At 43.9% G+C, this 21,429-nt stretch overlaps 1 protein-coding gene across 3 annotated transcripts in view; it reads right to left on the reverse strand.

The window, feature by feature from the left end:
* The window catches only part of MAF (MAF bZIP transcription factor), a 196,764-nt gene that overhangs the window by 100,527 nt on the left and 74,808 nt on the right, over positions 1-21,429 (reverse strand). The window contains exon 4 of one of the 3 annotated variants that reach the window (XM_071567162.1): positions 10,024-10,071. The exons of the other annotated variants lie outside the window; for them this stretch is intronic. The gene's annotated coding sequence lies outside the window, so the exon portion shown is untranslated. Of the gene's footprint in view, positions 1-10,023; positions 10,072-21,429 lie in introns of those variants that run through there. 3 annotated transcript variants of the gene reach the window in all.

A 21,429-nucleotide genomic window follows, 5' to 3' on the forward strand; every position in this document is an offset into this window, starting at 1 on the left:
AAGATTTTGACACAGTAAAGTGCTCACAGCATTCAGGTCCAAATCTTGATTCTTTTTCTAGTCATTGCTCAACCACTGCACCCAAATACTAATTCTTCCATTTTCTCTCACCCTTTGCCAAAACCTGATTCATCTGGGCTTTCAGCTATTTTTAAGGTGTAACTTCCATGTGTAACAGGGGTATAAACCATTAACACTTTAGTCCATGTGGAGAACTCTTCTGAGAAGGCTTATGGTCAAATCAGATGATCTCTCACAAGACAAATAAATAATATAATTCTTTAAAAAGGTCAGACAAGGGTTTTTCTTTATATATATATATATATGAAGAGGAATTAGTTTTACTTGCGTGTGCAATATTAAATACAACCTGATTTAACCCAGCAATAAATAATACTTGAGTGATAACAGATTTCACTTGACAAACGTTAGCGTCACTGTTACAGGGGTTGATGTATTTCTAATTTGCGCCTCTAACACCGAACTCCAATTTGCTGTCAGTGTACAGGGGAAATAAAATTACTGGAGAAAGTGGAAGTAGGGAAAAAATAAGAGGGTGTAGCATCGGGAGCCTGATATCTCCGCTCAGTATTTTTTGTGAGGCAGCTTCTGCAAAGAAAAGCTTTAAAGAACAGCCACTTAGATGAGTGCAGCTTGCCTTGCCTGAGATCCAGTCAGGAGGCACCCTTCATCTCAGCACAGGTATTTGCATGCCCAGTACACCCAGGTCCTGAGGACAACAGCTTCTCCACAGCTCCAGGAGTCAGACACAGAGAGCTCATCCCAGGGCATTCACAGTAAGCAGTGGGGGCAAAGCTTTGCCCCCAGGAACCCTTCCACCAAGCTCTGCAAGTGTACACCTCCTAGTTTCCCTACTCAATCTCTCCTCCTTGAAATAAGTGTATTAACACGGTTTTGGCACTTAAGTTAGCACTGTGACTGAACAGATAAGGTAGTGGAACTGATGAGTAAGGAGGTCCCATTTGCAGAGATTCCTACCCCATCCCTTCCCACCAAAGGACATCACACTTGAGGGCCATATTTTGTTTTTCCCTTCCCCTGCAGCAGATATTCACTGGTCACACTCAGGTCAGGAAGTACCTCTTATCCCTGTGCTCCAAACCACTGCCACAGCCCAGTCATATCAGTGCTTCAGCTGCAGATCCCATTGACATCAGCAGGAGCCAGACACCAAGAAAGTACACTTGATTTCAGTCAACCTCCTTAAAATTTGCAGTTCCAGGGATACGCCAAAGTCAAATTTGCCTTTCCCACTTTTGCAAGGTGCAAAGAGGGGATTTTTATGCTTGCCAAGATCAAGAAATACTTTTTCCACTCTTCTGCATTAATTTTCTGTTGCCCAGAATGAAAGGGGTATTCCATGTTCTCTTACAGCAGCAAAGCATCCTCTGAACTCAGGGATGCAGGAGAGAGGCCCAGGCTGGCAGATGAGCTCTGGACACTTAGGTCATTTTACTCCCTGACCAACATAGTCTGACTCAGCAGCAATGGGATGACCAACAACCTGAGAGAAAAGGAAATTGCATCTCTGGGCTTGGAGGATGTGCAATAGGAAGAACACAGTGACCTTCAAACCCCATTTTCCAGCCCTATCTCTCCATATTTCAGCTGTGGGCTTCCTGCAGCACCCAGCACCTGCCACAGGGCTGAGGAGGAGGCTCCCTTTGCAGACAGCAGGGGAAGGTGGTGAGAGCCCTCCATGCAGGCAGAGACAACAACCCTTCTGTGATAAAGCAGCAATGTTTCAGGCTGGAAGTGTTAGCACTTTGAAATGGTAAATCAGAGTGCCTCTGTTCAATCCTTTCCCCACAGAGAATTATTGTAAAATGCTGGCTGCATTTACATTCTTTTTACATTCTTTTTTTTTTTTGTGTGTGTGTGTGTGTGTGTACACAGTCACAAAGGAAAGAGAATGACAATAAAAGCAGAGATACAGTATAGGGGGAAAACAATCCCAGCCTTGACCACTACATGCAAATATAGAGCAAAGCCTGGCAACTTCACATGGCTTTCACTTGCTGCTGCTGGAACACTTCAGTTTCATTCATGAGCAGAGATCTAACAACTGGGCAGGATTGTTAGACAATAAGACTGCTTCCTGTGTCTCCTTTAATTTACCTTGATAGATAAACAAAGCAGGAGAGGAAAAAGCTAACCAGGTCTCTTCCTGAAGGAAGACAATTTCCAGACCATAATGCAGTTGCCCTTTTTTTGAGCTGCCTGGGACAAAAACACTTGTGCTGGGTTCATAGGCAGGAGGAAGGATGCTGGGTGGGGGAGATGGATGAAACCTGGGAGTACCTGAAGGTCTCCTTACGTTCTGTTAGGCTGTTGTCCTGTTGCAACTGATGCAAAGGAGAAGTTAACAAATGACAGTGCTTTTTAATTAGTGGACAGGGAATTCTCCCCATGCAATAGACACGTCAATGTAACACTAGGAAGGTACTAAAGGAAAGAAAAAAGGGAAAAGTAAGAACACCAGTCCCAGCCTTCCTGAGCCACAGCATCAACTACAGGCACTGTGAACAGTGGTAGAAGTTTTTCTGCTGATTTTTTTTTCTTTTTTTTTCTTTTTTTTTTTTGTTTCAGGGGCTGTTGCTCACATCTGGTGAGGCTGTCCCTGGGCTACAGCCATATGTAAGGACACAAGGTTTTATGACTTATTGTCTGTAAGATTTATGGAGATGATCTATGATCAGCAATTTTTCATATTCTTATATCCCAAGCAAACACGCAGAGGGCCATTCCCTGCAGAATAGGAAGGTGTAAACTGACACAGCCTCAGCACAGCAAGGCCACCAGCACAGATATCAAGCTCTGGGACTGTGGTTGGTAGCAGGAGGGATGGGCCAAGGCATACAGGGAGATTCTTGGTTTCCCTTTCCTTCCCAAGACAAACAAGGGGCAAGAAGAGAAGCAGGAAATTAAAGAATTAAGATGAGCTACTCCAGCTCTTTTGTGATATGTTAATGAAACTGTATTATCTGCATTTATTAAGTCAAATTCCAGAGCATATGCAGCATTTCTCCAGCTAACAGGCTTTGGTGCTAATAGAAAGCCCAGCAAACCCTGGTGGCTCCTCCACATTTCCAGGGGAATCTCTGCAGGCTGGGGGGAACAGAGGTCCCAAACCCATGGCTCTGACACAGACCCCAAGAGATAGTCTTGCCTGAGCCCTTGTGCATGTTAAAGGAAGGAAATGTCTTATCACAATGGTTCGCTGATATGCTGCTCGGGTTTTCAGTGTCACAAGCCTTCACCTTTCACTTACATTGGGACTGGCACGAATAAGGAGTTTTAGTGAAAACAATAAACAAGAGGAAGTGAAAAATCTGCCAAGAGTTTTGGTTGGGCTGCAGCCATCGTCTTTGACAGGTAGTTTGGCTGTTAACAAAGGACAAAGCCTTGTCAGTGCTAACAGGGCATCACAGGAAGGAAATAACCATCTACACCAACTGCTGTGATCACTACCATGCTCAGAATCTCCCACCCCAGAGGTATTTTCCTCCACACACAGTTCCTTTGCTATTGGCCATATTTTGCCTTGCAGGGAAAATCCTTTCCTCTCCACCATCTCCCATCTGCTCTCTCAACCCCAGCCATTAATGTCAGCTCATACCATCCTGCTGCTTGGGACATGAGGAGGGTAGCTCACAAACACAAGTTCTAATAATAATATGTAATTTTTAGACTCATGCAAAGTAAAAAATAAGCCTCGAGTCCATAATCTTCACAGAAGCAAGTTTCAGACTTGTTGAAAGCAACCTCGTTTCACCCATCATTACTACAACATTTAAGTCAATTCCCTAGTTGAGCTGTAACTTTGTACTTTCATTCACAGATCCTTCTAAATGCCACTGAATCCACCACTGATTTACACCTGATAACAGTCCATCCCTCAACTTAGGTACCTGAAAAACTATTTATTTTAAAAGCTCATGTTAGATGGCCTTCCCTTGTGTACAAACAAATCAACTTGTTTGACAGATGTAATCAATTCTCTGCAATCTAAACAGACTTGTTCCTTTCCCTAAAAAAACCAAAACCAAAACAAACAAACAAAAAGCAGATGACACTATTGCAAAAAAAAAAAAATTAGGAGACAGAGATACCAAAGGAATGGTATTAGTCCAGTAATATACCTGCAGGTTTGGAAAACAGTCTAGCACTGTGTGATCACTTTGACAGAGGCACTTGAAAGAAATCAATAAAATCGATCAGTCAGCTGCACCATTTATAGATGTGGATCAGAGTTCTGGGGTGGTTAGCAGAGTTATTTTTACATAAAAGTGTGTGAAAAATAAAAATGGCACAAGGGGACTCAGAGTCCACTTGGGAAGCTGCGGAGAGAGCCTAGGATAAGCAGCAGGCTCTGCCAGGCATGGGAGCAGGTCACTGCAGCAAGCTCGACTTCTAAACTGCCTCAACTTCTGTTTCCTTCTGGATCTGGGAATGAGGTGCATTTGAATGAAAAAAAGCCAGAGAAAAATCACAGAAATACCAACAGTGTAACCTACTACACATGACAGTCACAAGTAGTCCCTCCATGAGAATTGCTTACTCTGTATCATCACAAAGCAATGCAGTATATCCTCTTTTCATATGCATCTGTCTTCTCCTCTCCAGTCACCGTATTGTGCAGTACAGGAGCTCCCTGCTCTTTATCAGCACCAAGGACTTTACATTTGCCATCTACAACAGCAACATTTAATGCAGCAATGCCCCATTCTAACACTATGAAAGATTACATCTGAACAGAAAATGCACATCTGAAGCACAGCTCACTTCATTTACTCTGGGTAACTGCCTACTACAATTATCAGGAAATGAAAAATATCACTTCACAGCCTTCTCTTTTCACATGTTAAAAAAACATATAAAGATCAGCACAAACACTACAGGGTCACTCATGCACAAGGCAATGGTTTGCACAGTTTCCATGATATATCACTAAACAGACAAAAGTCTGGGGCTCTACAAATCTAGGAGAGAATTTCTAATAATCACACATTGTGCACACATGTCCACACACCCTTTCAAAGCAAACAGAGTGAATATAAAAATCTATAACAATAATAGACTATCTTCTCTTTATGGCAGAGTTCTAGAAAGTTTGAAGCAGATACTGTCACCAAGTTGCTGTTTAAAAGACATTAAATACAGAAAAATAAGAAAAACCATTACCCCTGCTGTGGATTCTTTTGGAATGAAAAAATTATAACTGTAGGAGTCAATGCTTTTAAAACTGTTCACAGGGTACTGTATACAGTGACCCACAAAGTGGGAGTACAGTTTCTAAAAGAGGAGTGTAATACAGAATTATAAGAGGGGAGCATAAATAATACACAATGTAATAACCAAGGACTCAGTTCTAGGGAGTCTATATATAATTCTAGTTTCCCCCCCACTCCCTCTCACAATGTTTTTAACATTGTTTGGACTTCAACCTTCCTGGATAGACATTTAAACAGGAAAGGCTTCAGGTTTATTAAGTAAAAGTATTGAAATTGGCAAAATATCTGATTTGGTTCATGTTACGTGCTTTATAACATTGTTAAACTTCATTAGGATGCTGCAGCACTCGGGTAAATGAAGACATATTTATTATTTCATAGGCTGCCGCTCATTAAAACTAATACTTCCTCTCCTAAGAGGTACAGACAGCAGAACCCATGATGCTCAGCCTTTCTACCATGGGTATTGTGTGAAACATCTGGACACCAGAATTACAGCCACCAAATTCCTGGAAAGATCTCTATTTTACACAGAGAATGAGAAAAACACACCAAGCCAGTGAGTAAGTTTAGGCATGAATTTACACTATTGTAAATTAAAGCATTGAGGCAACGAGAATCCCATCAGCACAAAGCTGGGGCAGGATCCAGCTCAGCCGGAGTGTCAGTCACACCACTAGAGCAATACCCACATGGGCTCTGCCTGGGAGACCCCCTGTCACAGCCATAACACCATTTTGCAAAGCTGGTCACAGCACAAAGCTGTTTAGTTGTCTTCATCCTCTTACAGCAAAAGAAGCAGCCAAAAATTGGTCTTACCCAGCAGTCTGCTAGTAAAGACCATATAGGAGCCCAGGCACCACAGCAGCTCTCTCAAACTCAGGAGTTTGTGTAAGGATAGCACCAATAGCATGAAGACACTTTCCTACTGGGAGCTGATGGAGAAGAGGCAGCACCTGCACCCAACCACTCCACCCACTCACACCAGATTCCTGCTTTACCAAAATTCACTTAATTGATATAAAATGTGATCAATTTATGTTGGGCTTTAGCTGAACACAGCAAACTCCACTCTAATCTACAGTGACTTGAATTTTCTCTATTCACTGCTCTTTTCCAGCCTGCTACAGGAAAAATGTGGCCTTGCCGCAATTGACTTAAATTTAAAACCATTGACATATTATCTAACTCAATAAAAATCTTGCTAAAAAAAGGTACATTGTACTTTTATGGACTTCTTCCATGGTTTTTAGTTAATTTGCTATCAATGCCCAGCTGCTTTAGAGTAAATACAGGAACAGGGTGTCATATGGGTATCCTGAAGCAAAAGAAGAGAGGTTTCCTATTTCTTTGTTAGCCAGCAAAGATGGTATGCATGTTATCCAAAGATAATACAGGGGAAGAAATCAATTCTCCGTGTTGTTACACATCCTTGAAGCAAATGTAAACTCGGGGGGAAAAAAAATAAAAAGTACTATTCTATTATGCTGAGGTCATATGAAAGCATTAGTGCAGGCTGATATGAGCATCAGGTAAAAAAAAATAAATAAGGCTTCTCCATGTGAGGAAAAGTACATTAACCAGAAGTGGGTGGGTGAAGGGGCAAGGAGTTTGATCTGCTCAGCCTTAGGAGAGAGGGGATATTTGGGGATGAAGTACACGTTGTATACAGTGGATTTCAGTTAAACATTGGGGTTTGAGCATTAAAGCCGCCGATGCTCCTCACTGCCACACTTACTCCAAGCTGAGCTGGGCCTGGAGTGGGCGAGCTGTGAGCCGCAGTTCCTCGGTAACGCCAAGGCGAGGGATGCATCTCTGCCGCAGCCCCGGCATCCGGCAGCTCCCTCGCAAAGGAAATTCGGATTATTATATAATGAGTCAACGCAAATATCATTATCGCGTCTCTGATACCTGCTGGCAGAGGCAGGGCTGTGATACGGCTGCTGCCCCGGCACAGCGCGCGGGTAATTGATGGAGCGTCGCGCTCTCGGGATGCCGCGCTCGGCTCTGCCGCCCCGCGGGGGTCCCGTGCTGCCAGGCCCCTCGCAGGAGGCATCCTCTCTGAAGAGAGACTCCCTTCCTGACGCAACAAGATTAAACAATTTGCTTTTAATTAGTGCCGCAGTCATTTCCAGACTAAGCGGTGGAAAGAATAGGGAGCAGACTGTCTCTTTAAAGTTTAAGTGGATTCAGTGCACACAGCGAATTTAGAGCCTGCTGTTGGAAAAGTTCAGCTTTCTGTCACCGGTACTGTGCTCTCTGCTAATTTTTACAAGAGTTCAAGTTGTATGCACCAGTTAGCAGAGACATTGCAGGGGGTACAATGAGAATAGAAAGCATGACCCCTTGCTGCCTCTGTTTATAGTGCCTAAATTATATCCAGACCATGCTCCAGGTTCCCTCCCTGGCTCTGCAAGAGCCCCCTGTGAAAAGCCCATGTGCTGTTCCCTTCTGCTGCTGCCCAGGAAAAGGGGCTCTTGGGCATTTGTGAGCACCTGCCCCAAATCCTCTGCAAAGAGCCAAGGAGAGAGTAGGGGAAGAACGGTTTGAGGGAGCTGGTGGAGAAGTGCCACTGAAGTGGGAGAATGTGAAGTGTGATAACCCTGAAGGGAATTAGGAATCCCCAAACTGAACACCTGAGTTTCAAGACCCTGTTAGTCCAAGACCATCCCATGGATGGATGAGCAGCTGAGGCACTCCTGGCTCCTGACTCCATGTTGCAGACTCCTGGTGTGCACTGGGAGGAGGAAAGGAGGGAGGGAAGGAGATGCAGCTTCATCTGCGAACCAGCTAACACATATGAATAATTGAATACAAAATAAAAACCCCTTCCTAGCCAGAAGATGTACTTTTGACCACTGTTTTCCACTCCAAAGAACCTCCCTCATGATGAACAGCTACCCCTGTCTCTAAAGAGATGTCATGATTACTTACTCCTTTGCCTCTGGCTGATCTCTTACTTGTGAACTCCCTGCAACATTAGCATCCTGTCTTTCCAAAGAAACCCTAGGAAGAACAGAGTGAAAGGAACCACTCTAAAATCAACAGTCCATTCAAGGTCCCTCTCCATCTGTCCCACTGCCAGCCTCTGTCCTTCCCCTGGGCAGCAAAGCATTTGTACATGCAGGGGCCACGGGGTTCTTCATGGGGCTCACACCAACGTGCCAAACCCATGGCTTGTGCGGCCCAAGCACCATGCAAAGAAAATGGGATTTTACTGCACATTTCTCAATGATGACGAGGACTGGTGCTGTCTGGATGATTAGCATCTGGCATTCCTCTACCTTCAGCCACAACTGGTTTAGATTTGAGCTACTGGTTCATTTAGATTTATGCTGTTGGTTCAATAAACACAGTACATAGTCCATCATGTTAACTGTATAATAAAGCTGCTTACCTACTTAGAAAAGTAGCTTTTATTCATCTGTTCCTCTTTCATTCCCCTCTTTCCCTCTTTTCTCCCTCATATCAAACCCAACAACAGCATTTGCTTTCTTTCCAAAACCAGACCCTATCAAAGATCAGATAATGTCTGAATCTCTCCAACAGCCCATGAAACCATACTTTGCTGCAGAATATTTCCAGAAGTTGCCTGAGAAATAACTGCAAATACTTCATCTTCTTGAAGGAAGCCAAGTTATCGTCTTGCCCTGTGAAAAAGCCCCAGATTTCTCCTCCAGCTGCTCAGCCTTTGTGAAGGGCCATCGAAGCTGGAGTTCATGGGGGCTTTCAGGAGCACTGGGGCACAACAACAGGCCTGTTTCTTCCCACTTCCACTTGTTGGAAGGAACAACTATGAGGCTGGGAAACAGTTAACCTGCACACAAACCTTGGTTTCAAGATGTGCCCGTTGTCTGCCAGCACCATCCACAAAGTCGCTGCTTTCATCCAGAACAAAAAACAACCTGGGAATTTTGCAAAATCCTTTAAAGTTGTTCTAATGGTAGCAGCTCTGGATCTGGTGAACTGCTTTGTTATCAATGCCATGCAAAGTGTTCTTCCATTTCTCTCCTACACTGTTTTCCTCCACTTGCTCGCCTCTCTAATAAATTCGTTTGACCGCAAAGGGTGCTTTATGACTCTTGTTTAAAACAGCTTCCTAATGATGCTTGACAACATCTCCTGCCTTTGAAAGAGCCTGGCTATGCAAGGCTCTAATCCCACAAAAGGAGGGATTCTTGTTAACCTGTGCCTCAGTCTTTCTGTTGAGTCACCACCCTTAATGAAGCACTGAAGGGGAACCAAAACGCAGCTGGGAAATTATGGCTTTACATGATCATCTCTTGCTACAAGAGAATTATTGCCCAAGCCTTAATCCCATGACTCAGCCCTCTCCTTGGACCCTCTTTAATTGTCAGAACCTGAGGAAATCCGGGCCGAGGTAAATAACACTTCAGCAGCAACAGAATAGATTCACTTTAGGCAATGAATTTTTAATGAGCTGAGACTGCAGAGGGAACAGGGCCGAGATCTGTGCTGCTTATCTGATGGGGAAGGTCAGGGTCTGAACTGAGGGAGGGCATGGATGAGAGAACAGATCTGACAGGGCTCTTCAGCTGAGATTTCAGCTTGTCACAGCCTGGCATACCTTAACATATTAGGACCTTCTCTTCAAAGGAGCAACTTACATATGCCCATGCTAACAGAAACGGCACAGTATTTTTCCCGGGTAAAGGCAACCCAAGGGTTGTACTCTTGCTTTCTAAAAAAAAAAATAAAAAGCATACAGAGTGAAAATAAAAAGAAACCAAACCAAGAAAGATCCATGCAGATGGGTCATGCTCTTCACGGAAAATCAGGTAACTCTACAGATAACCTGCAAACAGAAACATGTGTAAGACTCTGAGCAGTCTATTAGCGTAATATCATGCATTAATTAGGTCAGCAGGCCCTACTGAAACCCTCACCAACATAACCATCAACATGAACTGGCTCAATAAATCTCAGCCATTGGGACTTCAATTAACGGTCTGGACTTCATACAACCCCCATCCAGCACAGCTTTACCTCAATCCAGCAACAGGTCTGTGACATTGTTCAAGAGCAATACCTACTCTTGCTGTTGGGACTGACTGATCCCAGACACTTTTTCTGTCTCAGGAAACTCAAAAAAGGTCTAAAACATGTCTAACTTCAGAAATGGGTTTAACACAGCTGTAACTCAGAGCTCTCAATCCTGGCAGCTGCTATCTCAGCCTAGTTTGGCAGGGGTGGCCCACCTGAGCTCAGCCCATGCAGCCTGGCCTCACCCCTGTCCCCTGCAATCCTCATATTCCTGGCAAGCTCTGTTGGGTGGTCACAGAGGCAAATGCTCTACTTCTGCCAAAGAGCTCCTGCCCAGCAGGGCATGGAGCAGGTAGACAGAGTAAAGCCAATGTCCTAGAAGTTAATCTGCATCTTCAAGAAAACTTGCAGCTTAGGCTTGGATGGTAACCTTTGAGCCAGAGATGTTACTGCTAAGAAGTCTTGGTTCAGGTCAGCACTTCTGAGATTTCTTCAAAGCATGAATGTTGACAGAGAGTTGCTTTCTTGCACACCTATAAGAGTTCAGAAACAAAAAACTACCAGGATATTTTTACCCCTTGGATCCAGTCTTTTTCATTTGCTAGGATTTTTGTTTCTTATGTGAAAAGAAAGAGAGAAAACTCTTTCCTGGGGAAAGATTTCGTGTGTGTGTGTGTGTGTGAAAAATAAAAATATTAAACAGAAAGTACCAGAGCAGTCCTAGCCTGTATTGGAAATTGCTGCAGGAAAACTGCTGGGGGAGGCCAATCACACTGTCACACACAGGAGGAAGGGAAAACTGATTAACAGTCATTCTGAAACATCCTCCCAACTTGTCATCTCACTGATGTTTTGATCTATATAGCGTGGGAAGGTGCCTGCTCTCACTCCAGGCTGCATGCCCTCAGGTATGTCCACCACGTCATGGCCCTGTGACATGTGAACTGGGACAGTTAAAGGACATACCAGCAGGAGACAGGATAATTTATGGGGAGCCAGGTCAATGCAAATTTATTGTGAGTAATGGACAATGGAAGGGGGGAAAAAGCTCCCATAGGAACAAAGGCGAAAGGGTGCTGGCTCTCTGCTCCTCACAGACATCCAGCATGCTAATAAAAAACCTGGTGGACAATGAAAAGCAAATACCAGTTCTGGGGAGAAGATTTACCGCAGTGGTGGAACAGGTCAGTGCAGGGGGAAGTGGTATGATCAGAAAGTCGATGAAATTCAGATGATAATTATGCTCAGTAATAGGCAAAATAATCTTTTCATTTGCTGGGAGGTTTCAGTCACGCACTTTGACCTTCATCCCGGTATTTCATTAATAGTTTATATTAACAATTAATGGTTACTTTCATTGGTGTTGTGTGCAACTTGCATTAGAGTTAATTTTCAAGTTGGATATAATAATATATAAGTCTCACAGGCTACTCCTATCATGTGACAGCACATTTATTTCAACCAGGATCCAGGAGATGAAAATCAGGGCAAACACGAGTCTTGGGTGTTTATTATTTGTGTCCAGTCATCCCACAGAGAAGTGAGATGTTGCAGCAGCTTTCACTGTAGGGCCCTGATGGAAAGCTGCCTGGAACAACTGAAGTCCCTTGATCATAAAGATAATTTGCCTTTGGGATGACTTTTGATGCATGGCTGGTCTGGTTTACTGAAGAATCATAAAAAGGCCTTTCAGCTTCACTGTGACAGTTACCTGTAGAGCCCCCATTGCTATGCTAATTTTGGTTTTGACAACACTTGCTGGAATAATCCTAAAAAAAGGCCCAACCTTAGAGTCACAGTTTTAGGGTTATAGTCACAGTTCAGTCTGGTATGAGTAGGACCACGAAGCAATGTTATACCCAGGGAGCACTGGGGACCTCAGTGTAGGGCTCTTGCTGAGGCAGTCACACAGAGATTTGTAGAGGGCTGTTTTTAACCTGACCTGATTTACTGTGCGTAGCTTGGTTTGGTCTAAATGAGAGGTGCTGGCTGTGAGGGACACGTTTTGCTTGAGAAATCTGGTCTAGTGGAAGATATCCCTTCCCGCGGCAAGGGGTGAAAAGGAGATGGTCTTTAAAGTCCCTTCCAACCCAAATCAGTCTATGATTCTGTTTAAGGTTGCTGCTTCCTGCAGCACTGCCTCACACATTGATCCTCTGCTCTGCAAGAGGGACTGGAGGACAGGCTGGGGTGAGGACTACACTCAGCCCTGCAACAGCAGTGGCTTCAAAGCAGGCTTTGAATTTGGGGCTAATACTTCCAGATAACCCATTGATATATTTATGTTGAAGTGGGGTACCTATCCTGGTTTAGTTTTAAGGATACATCTAATGTTGTTCTTCTCATTCCCCCATAAATGTATACTATTGAAACATATTGTACTATTTTTAAACTTGACACAAAGAGAGAATTTGGTCTGTAACACTTGGCCTGAAAATTCAGCTAGCTCTTTGCTTTAGAAGTAGTTGGAGGAAAGGCATGGTGTTTTGTCTAAAAATACTTTAAAAAAAATCATGGGATCAAAACTCAATTATAATTGATTATACCTCATGCCACAGTTTGATCATACTACCATTACTGTGGCAGAAAAATATTAGGCAATTCACTGTGACAAAGTTTGTGGAGACACTATATATCTGTTCTTATTTAAGGGATTTGAGATTTGGTGGTAGTTAAACTGGGAGGAAATAGGTGTTCACCTCCCTTGAGTCTTCCCCTGCAAAAAGCTCAATTAAGGGACTAATTGAAGTGTAGAGATGTCCCCTGCAGGGTTGAAAAATGCCTATCTGGCATGGTAGTGTCGTGTCATCCCTGTGAGTTTCACCAGAGACATATTTCTAGAGAACACCAGGACAAAAGCAGCAGTGATCTGTGCCCTGTGGAAGGCAGCAGACTCTGCAGCAGCATCTCTGCCCCATGGCCAGTGTGGTGCCCGGCTGCTCTCCCAGCCTGCTGCTGGCCACGCCAAGCTGAGCTGAGCTGATCCACCTGGCAGTGCCCGTGAGAGGTAATTTTACAGAATAGTGATGAATCAAGTCATCAATCACTGTCACGTCCAGTAGCAGGAGCGTGTGCTTGGAGCCCGGAAAAGCCTGTGCATGCTCAGGATTAGGTTGCAAGTAAACTCAGCAGTGCTAAAATGCTTCCCTAAGTAACTACTGGCAAAGTCCCTACTGAAATGTGTCAGAGTTTGTGCACAGACTCAGGCAGAGCTTAAATCAGGCCCTATGACTTAAAGTCTGCTGACACTTTAGCGCACGGTTACTGCGAGCAGAAATACTCCTGGCAGCGAAGTTATCCATGTGCATAAGTATTTGCCAGATCAGGGCATAGCTGCATCATCCTTTGTTCCTTTCATCATGCTTGCAATGCTGAATTAAGCCTTCAGCTTTGTCTTTGTCTTGTACACAAGCCCTGTTGTATAGTTACATCACTGTAATAAATGATGAAAGAGAGGACCTGTATAGCAGAGGGAATATGATAGAAATAATTATAACAATAAAATGTTAATTAGTGCCTTTTCTTGAACAATCTTCTTTCTGATTGCAACATGATTCTGCTGGAGAACTGAAAAAAAGTTGTAAAAAAAGCAGTGAGCAGAACAGTTTGTTAAATCTTAAGGCTGTATGGACCCGGGAGTTTTTGTGAAAAAGCCTGAAAACCTGGCAAGAAAGCTAAAAATTCTCTGTCAAAAATGTAAATAGTATGAAGAAGTTTTTGACCACCCCTAATCACCACGAAGCAGGGGGAAGAGCATTAGGAGGAACAAAGGTGTGGTTTCATTCTCACACTTGCAGCTCATTCCTTTCTCCCTTTGTGCCAACACTTTCTTTTAAATACATATTAAAACCCTCACTTTGCTGCTCAAGCACCAATGTAGATCCCACTGCTGAGCCTGCTCCTCGATGCTGGACAAAATGTTTTGGTGAGGGAGAGCCCCTGGTAAGTGCTGGCCATGCACCTGGTGTGCCTCTCTCCCCCAGACTCCCTGCAGCCCTCGCTTGGCCTCAGTGCTACCAGGTGTGTACAGGGTCAGGAGAGGACAGATCTCCCTGGGTCCTCCTCCTGTGCTGGCATTTCCCTTCTTCCCAGTTCTTCAGTCTAAAGATTAAGAGACTACAATAGAGACTGGATCTGCTTAAAACCTGTATATATGTGTGTGTGTGTGTGTGTGTGCATGTAACTATATATATTTTTTACAGAACAATTGAACAACACTGCTTGAGAAAGTTCTGCAAATTTAGATTTCTCTGAGAATGTGAACCCACTGAATACCCTTTTCCATGCACCCATGAAGCCTTAGAAGCACATCTCTGCAGACAGAGAGAGAAAACCCTGCTCTGATATTGGAGTCCTGACACAGAGAGGATTTGAAATTGCGCATCTGCCTGTACCATTTGCATTTCATCACCTAGTGGTGCAACAAGTAAAACCAAATGAGTAATGATCTGATTCTGTGGCCTCACTGTTGCTGCTTTCCCAGGAATTATCCTGGCTCAGTGGACACAGTCCTGGGCAGACAAGAGAAGTCTGTTTTTGTCTCTGCCACCTTACCTGCTGGATGGCCTTAGGCAAGTCATTTAACTCTCACTGCTTCCCTTCCTATGCTCGATCCACCACCACTGACTTTCTTTGTAAGGGTTTTGAGTTGTGTTAATGGAAAAGGGGATTTTTGGTGCTATTCTGAGAACAGAATGGCCCAGCTACTGTCCCATGGTATTTAAAGTTCCTCTAAAAAATTATGACACCTTTCTCAGGGTTCCTTGGCAGCCTGCATGATGACTCTCTGCTTTGGGGTGGCTTTCATTTGCAAAGGAGAAAAAGACAAAATCACAGAGCTACTCAGAAGCGAATTGGAGCAATGAGTGCATGTGAGAATAGTGCCATTTGCTCATGAGCAAACAGCAGCAAGAAAGAAATAAAAGTCAATATAAGAGACACGGTGCCTATTCACGGAGCCCCCGCTTACATACACAGCAACTCCTCAGGAAATGAATGTAGCACTTGGAAACAGCAATCTCTGTCAGGCAGGGAGGGGCAAGCGCCCTTTCTGACAGAGCCTGATGACCGAGGAAGTCATAAAAGCTATTGGAGGGAGGAAAGAGGTAGGTGACATGGGTAAGAAGGCAAATATTAAGAGTATGAAAGGGATTATAAAGCAAAGTTGAAAAGATGTAAAAAGCTGATTAGGAGACCAAATATGACAGAGAGACAAATTGCCCATGGGGTGAATAAAAACAATAAAAGATTTCTTTTAAACAGGTAAAAGAGACAAGATTAACAGGGAGGCCTCCATACCACTGAGAGGTGGTCAAGAGAGCTTAATAACACAGGGAGAAGGACTGAAATGAGGCAAATTAAATTACTTCCCCTGCCTCATGCTGGTGGGTGAACCTGGAGATAAGATGACAGACACAGAAGCAAAGTTTCCTGTGACAGCCAAGCAGGGAAGAGCTGAGAGCATGAATAATCACCAAAGCAAATTTATACTATGGAGAAGGAGACAAGGCTGAGTACTTTTACTTTATTGAGTGCACTTTTAGCCCATGTTGCTTAATGGTACAACAGGAAACATTAAGTGCCCAGTATCAGGGTTTGAGTCATTTTTTTGAAGTTAAAAAGTGGTAAACAGAAACTGATAGAAAGCAAAGATGTAGAAACCAAGACATACTTGCAATAGGTATCAGCCAATACAGATGCTTGTAAATCTGATGCACACACACACACACAGAAACTCACTCCCACTAGCAGAAAGTCTGACTCCAAACCTGCAGAATGTATTTTTTTTTAATCAGAGGGAGGATTTTAGAGATATTAACAGGGGTGAGATCACCCAACATCTGGAGAAATATGAACTGATAAAAATGTATCTGCTCAGCTCCATAAAGGGTGAATCTTGTCTGACAAATCTGGCAGAATTTGTTTTAGGAGCTAACGTGGAAAACAGGCAGGATCGAAGCAGTGGAGCTAAACCACATAGATTTCAGAAAAGCCATTTAAATGCAGCCCAGGATGGTAGACTAATACCTAAGGTTAGCAAGTATGGCATAAAAACCATTGTCCTTGAAAGAGTAAGGAAATGGTTAGGTGATTAAGGGCAGGTTGTAATGGTAAAACTTTATGGGTCAGAGAGGAGGACGGTGATGTGGTGAAGACAGCTATATTTGAGGTTATTACGATGACAGTTCAAGGCATCAGATAGAGACATACTTTTTACTCTGTAGAAAAACTATTCTGAGGAAAGTGCTACTCTGGGCAGTTCTAATCCAAAAATCACACTGAAATCAAGACCAGTTCATCTTCTAGGGGGCATTTGCCTTTTTGGAACATCAAATCTTCCTGGGTCAGCAAAGCATACAGTGCACAGGAATGAAATCAGGCCCAATGAGCCCAACAAATGAGAAAAAAGCACCCCATCCTAGGCCAGGGTAAGGTCAGGTTGTCCAGGGGGATATATATTACAGAATAGGGTTTGCTGTACTAAAAGATCACAAAACAGGAAAAGGACTTAAGGCAGACCTTGAAGAAGACTTGTCAGCCCTTGGCATCTCTGGGTACTCCTGGATTACATTCCTACCTTATCTCAACAGATGTGCAGTTTGGTCCAGGTTCTCCAGGGCGATGGTGAGCAAGACAGGAGGACTCCCAATAGCAGGGGGAGAAGCAGAGAAAAACAGGAAGGATAGAGTGGAGATGATCCAGAATGTGTTACTGAACAATAGGCAGTGATTTATAGAGGACTCAGACAGGCTTCAGCTGCGAAACCCGGCACGTCAGTCATGCCGCATTTCTAAAAAGCAGAGCATGAGCTACCACGGTGTTGGAAGAAACCCTGTGCAAGCTGGAGACTGAGGTGAAGTCCTTCAGCATATCCTCTACAAACACTGCACCTCTGAAAATGCCCATCCTGAACTGGAGCTGCACTCCTGTACCTGCACTAATTAAAACCATTGCTACCAGCTAAAGGAAAGTCCACGGTCCTGCCATGCTGCTCTGCTAGGTCGTCACCTCCTGCCCCTGGGAATTGCAAAGGCTTGTACCTGACAATTTAGCACAGTGACATGTCTCCCTGCTTTGCCTGGAATATCTGTAGTCATACCCCTCCCTCTGCCCCCAGATAAGTTCTTCAGGGAATGGGAACACTCAAGAGTGCTCAATCCCTTGTGCAACATGATCCACCTTCCCACTCTCCATGAAATCCAGCACCAGATCCAGACCTTTAAAAACTCACTGAGTCTCTGAGAAGAGAATGGGGATTTTGTTTGCTTCCCACTCAGAAGAAATCTGGCATTTCTAAGCATATAAAGAACTTAGGTCTACCTGAACTTCACAGGAGTTACCTGCATCCCTCAAATCAGCAAAAACAAGTGCTATATATGTGAATGCCACCAAAAACCTGCCATAAAGTGTTCAACCACTTTTGGCAGCTTTTTTTCTGCAGCGTGCCCTATGGCATAGGCAAAATGAGGCATTGCCTGGAGCTTCAACTGCACAGCTCTGGCCCCCGAGTTCATTCACACCCCAAGGACCCAGGGAGTCCACTGGGGCTGCCACGTCTCTTGCCTAAGGGCATTCTCCTGTCCTCCAGCCCTATGGCAAGTCACTGCCATCCCAACTCTGCAGGAAATAAGGACAAAAGTATCCCCATCCAAAGGGATCATGGTGCTATTGGGCCCTTTGGACTGCAAGAGTCACCAGTGGCACCAGATCTTGGTGGCTGCAGACCCTGACACAGGGTGGGGAAGTGCCCCTGCAATGGGGAACAGAGAGGCATTTGGGGAGTGTCTGGTCACAGTACCCCCCTGTAGCACAGCCAGCTGTTTGCATTACAGATAGCAATCGCAGATTGATTAATTGATTAATCACACCTGCTAATTACATTGAACAAATAGGCAAAATTAATATTTGATGTAGGTCTCTAAAGAGACTGTATGGATCAATTTTCCACAGATAAGACAGGAAAGTTCCTGCAGATAATACACAAAACCTCGGCAGGAGCTTCCTGACTACAGATGACTCTGTCATACTGAAGCCAATTGAGTGACACCACCCACAAAGAACTGCTTGTTATTTACACCCCATTATTCAGAGTCCTGACTAGAACATCATACATGAGTGGTGTTCGCTAAGGCATGCACACATGCACATGTTCAAAGCTGGTTTCAGTGCCACTTGGCTGCTGTTATTCTGAAAACTGAACATCAAAAACACATCAAGATAATAAAAATAACACATCAGCTGCATTTAATACATAAATCATTATTATAAGCACTGTTCTGCAACTCAAGCTGACTTCAAGACAAGCTTCCTTTAACATTTAGCAAAAATTTTGGTGTTTTTCAAAGGACTGTAAAAATCCCCTTGCAAAACTAATCTGACTGTGCACCCAAAGCCAGAGCAGCCTCACACAACAGGACAACCCCAGGCTGAAGCAGCACTTTCATCCTGTTTATGACCTTAAAAGGGGAAACTGTTATTTTTTTGTTGTTCAGCTCTTTGCAAAAAGAGGCAAAGTTCAGCTCTCATTCACGTGTGTGCTGACCACAGGCACAGCAGGCTGACTGGAAGCATAACTCACATTTCCTGTGATGTGGGGTCTTTTGGATGAAGGCAAGTTTATTTGAGTGACCTTGCCAGGGCTGCTCCAGAACCCCTGTGATCTCTCAACCCCAGAGCCACCTCCCACACTGGTACTTTTGGAGGTTCTGGATTCCTTGGAGTGAAAATTGCTATATAAATATACATTATTGTTATATACCTGTCACTGGGTTTCTGCAGTGATTTGATTGCTTTGAAAATGGATTTTAAAATGGATTTATTATCATGACAGTGAATTTCTTTTGTCTTGGTTTAACATCTATTATCTAGTATAAATAACAGACTTTCTGCAAATCTAATTCCAGGGTTTTGTTTCATATACTTTTACTAATCTAGAAAATCTGGTTGTATTAAGAAACAGTATCAGAAAGGAGTGAAGCCAACATATCCTCATAAAGCTGAAATAGATATGAAACGTAATGAGAAATCCTACTGCAAACACACAGTGTTTTCAGTCTTGAGTCTTTATTTATTAAACCTTCTTTAGGAAATTCAGGCAATCTACAAACATTTTGGGGCCTGATGTGTTTTAGGCTTATAAAGTAATCTTTGGAGAGCAAAGAACACTTTGTGTTTTTGCAGCAAATATTTCCTGATCTTAAGAGAAGGGGGTTTTGATGCATAGAAAAAACAAACTGCCATTATTTTCAGGAGGGAAGGAGTCTGGCACCAGACTGGCCAGCAGATGAATGAAGGAAGAATGAAACTGGATGGTGGTGAACCAGCATTTGGCTTAGGCAGGGATTTCCCAGAACCTTTTGAAAACTGGACCTTACCTTCTGGAAGATGAAATCAATGTATCTAAGGCTCTCCCACAGTCCTGTTACTGAAGTGCCCTGATTTCATGACTTTGTTTAGCTCCTCAGCATGCCTGTGAGGCAGGCAAGTGCCATTAATGCTGTGTGCTAACGCAGCTCTGAGGCCAGGCTCATGAGGATGGAGGTACCCACTGTGGGAACAGACTGGAATAAAAGTGCCCAAGTTCAAAATTGAAATCTGGAAAACTTCTGTTCAGCTGCCAGCACCTCTGAATCATCTAATGTCCGCAGACACATTTCCCATTTCCTCTGAGTGTCCAAAGTGCCTCAGTCTGGCTGCATCACAGATCAGCAAAGGGTGCAACAAGGAGTAGGGCTGCTGACTCAGTTCTGTCTCCAAACTGGGACCAGTTTTACCTGACCAGACCCTGTCAATAAAACCTAACTAGACTTCTATAGAACACTTCTTTTGGTGCAGGATTCTTGGATTGGGCCTGCCCCTGGTGAGATAGGAGCCCCCAGATCTGCCCAGAGCTCTGCTCAGTGACTCTTCTTCCAACCAACATCAGGGTCAGAAATTGCAATATCGAAATATCTCAAGCTGCTTTTTTGCAGGGAAAGTGTACAGGTGGACTCTCACCTAAAGAATCCACTCACAAACCATGGTTATCACTTGAATTACTAAATTACTACTGTGCCTGAGGACCAAATAACACTTGGTCCCCTCTGAAACTAGATATGGACAAACCTGCTGGAAGAAACCTTCACTGCTGGCTCTGCCCAGCGGGCACAAAGCCCACCTGCCTCCAGGCAGCTCGGCTCAAAGCAGAAGAAGCCAAATGAAAGGACACATCTTAGGAAACAAGGTCATGCATAAATTCTCAGGCATCATGCTGAAAATCATCTTCAGATGGATGTGGCCTGACTCTCAGCCATGCTCAGCACTTGCAGCTCAGGGTCAAGCTCAGAAACTCTGCACCCACCCCTCTGGCTGCCCAAGTAGAGCAGAAAGGAGCAGGGCTGGTTTTTACTGCAGCATCAGGGCAGTTTGTGTGCAAGGGTACAAGCACTTTGTCCCAGGAATGCAAGGTTCTTATGGATAGGAAATTCCTGGAATTCATACTCTTACAATGGAAGGAGGATTGTGCCTTTAAAAATTCTCACAGTCACTTTATTTTCATAGCCTGGTGAGGAGTTTCATATGCTAATCAGAAAGGAAAGCACAGCACACCTTTAAATGAATATGGATAATATTTTTCTATTACCCTGATGATTATCACCTAAATTGCCTTGTAAAATGTTTAACACTTTATCCTGGCAGTGTTTTGACACTGGAGAACTTTTTCTATCAGGGCCAAGTGAGGGATGACCTGTCAGCAAAGCAGTTGGTACTAGAACATAGCAGAGCTAGTGGATCACACCAATCCCAGACCTCATCCTAATGCTTGTGTGCAAGCTGAAGAATTTGACAGCAGGCCATGAGCTTTAGCAGAAGCTGGCTCACAGCTGGTGCTTGTTCCTGGCCCTTTTGTGTGATGTGTCCCCTCGTGGTACCCCATCAGCTGCCTGTAACAAAGGGTCCAAAGGCAGACGCCACATCTTCATACCAAGGTAAGTGAACAGGACACCGCAGCTGATCAGCTGCACAGAGTTGTGGCACACGGGATAGGGGTATTTTATTTATCATCAGGGCATCCTTTGCCAGTCAGCTCCTATAAACCTTACAGTGACACAAGATTCTTACTGGCAGACAAAATAGTTAGGTGTATACACAGTTCTCAGGGGAATAACACAATTTCTTGTTCTTTTTACCA

This window comes from Pithys albifrons, chromosome 12 (assembly GCF_047495875.1).
Source record: "Pithys albifrons albifrons isolate INPA30051 chromosome 12, PitAlb_v1, whole genome shotgun sequence".
In the NCBI taxonomy this organism is placed as follows: domain Eukaryota; kingdom Metazoa; phylum Chordata; class Aves; order Passeriformes; family Thamnophilidae; genus Pithys; species Pithys albifrons.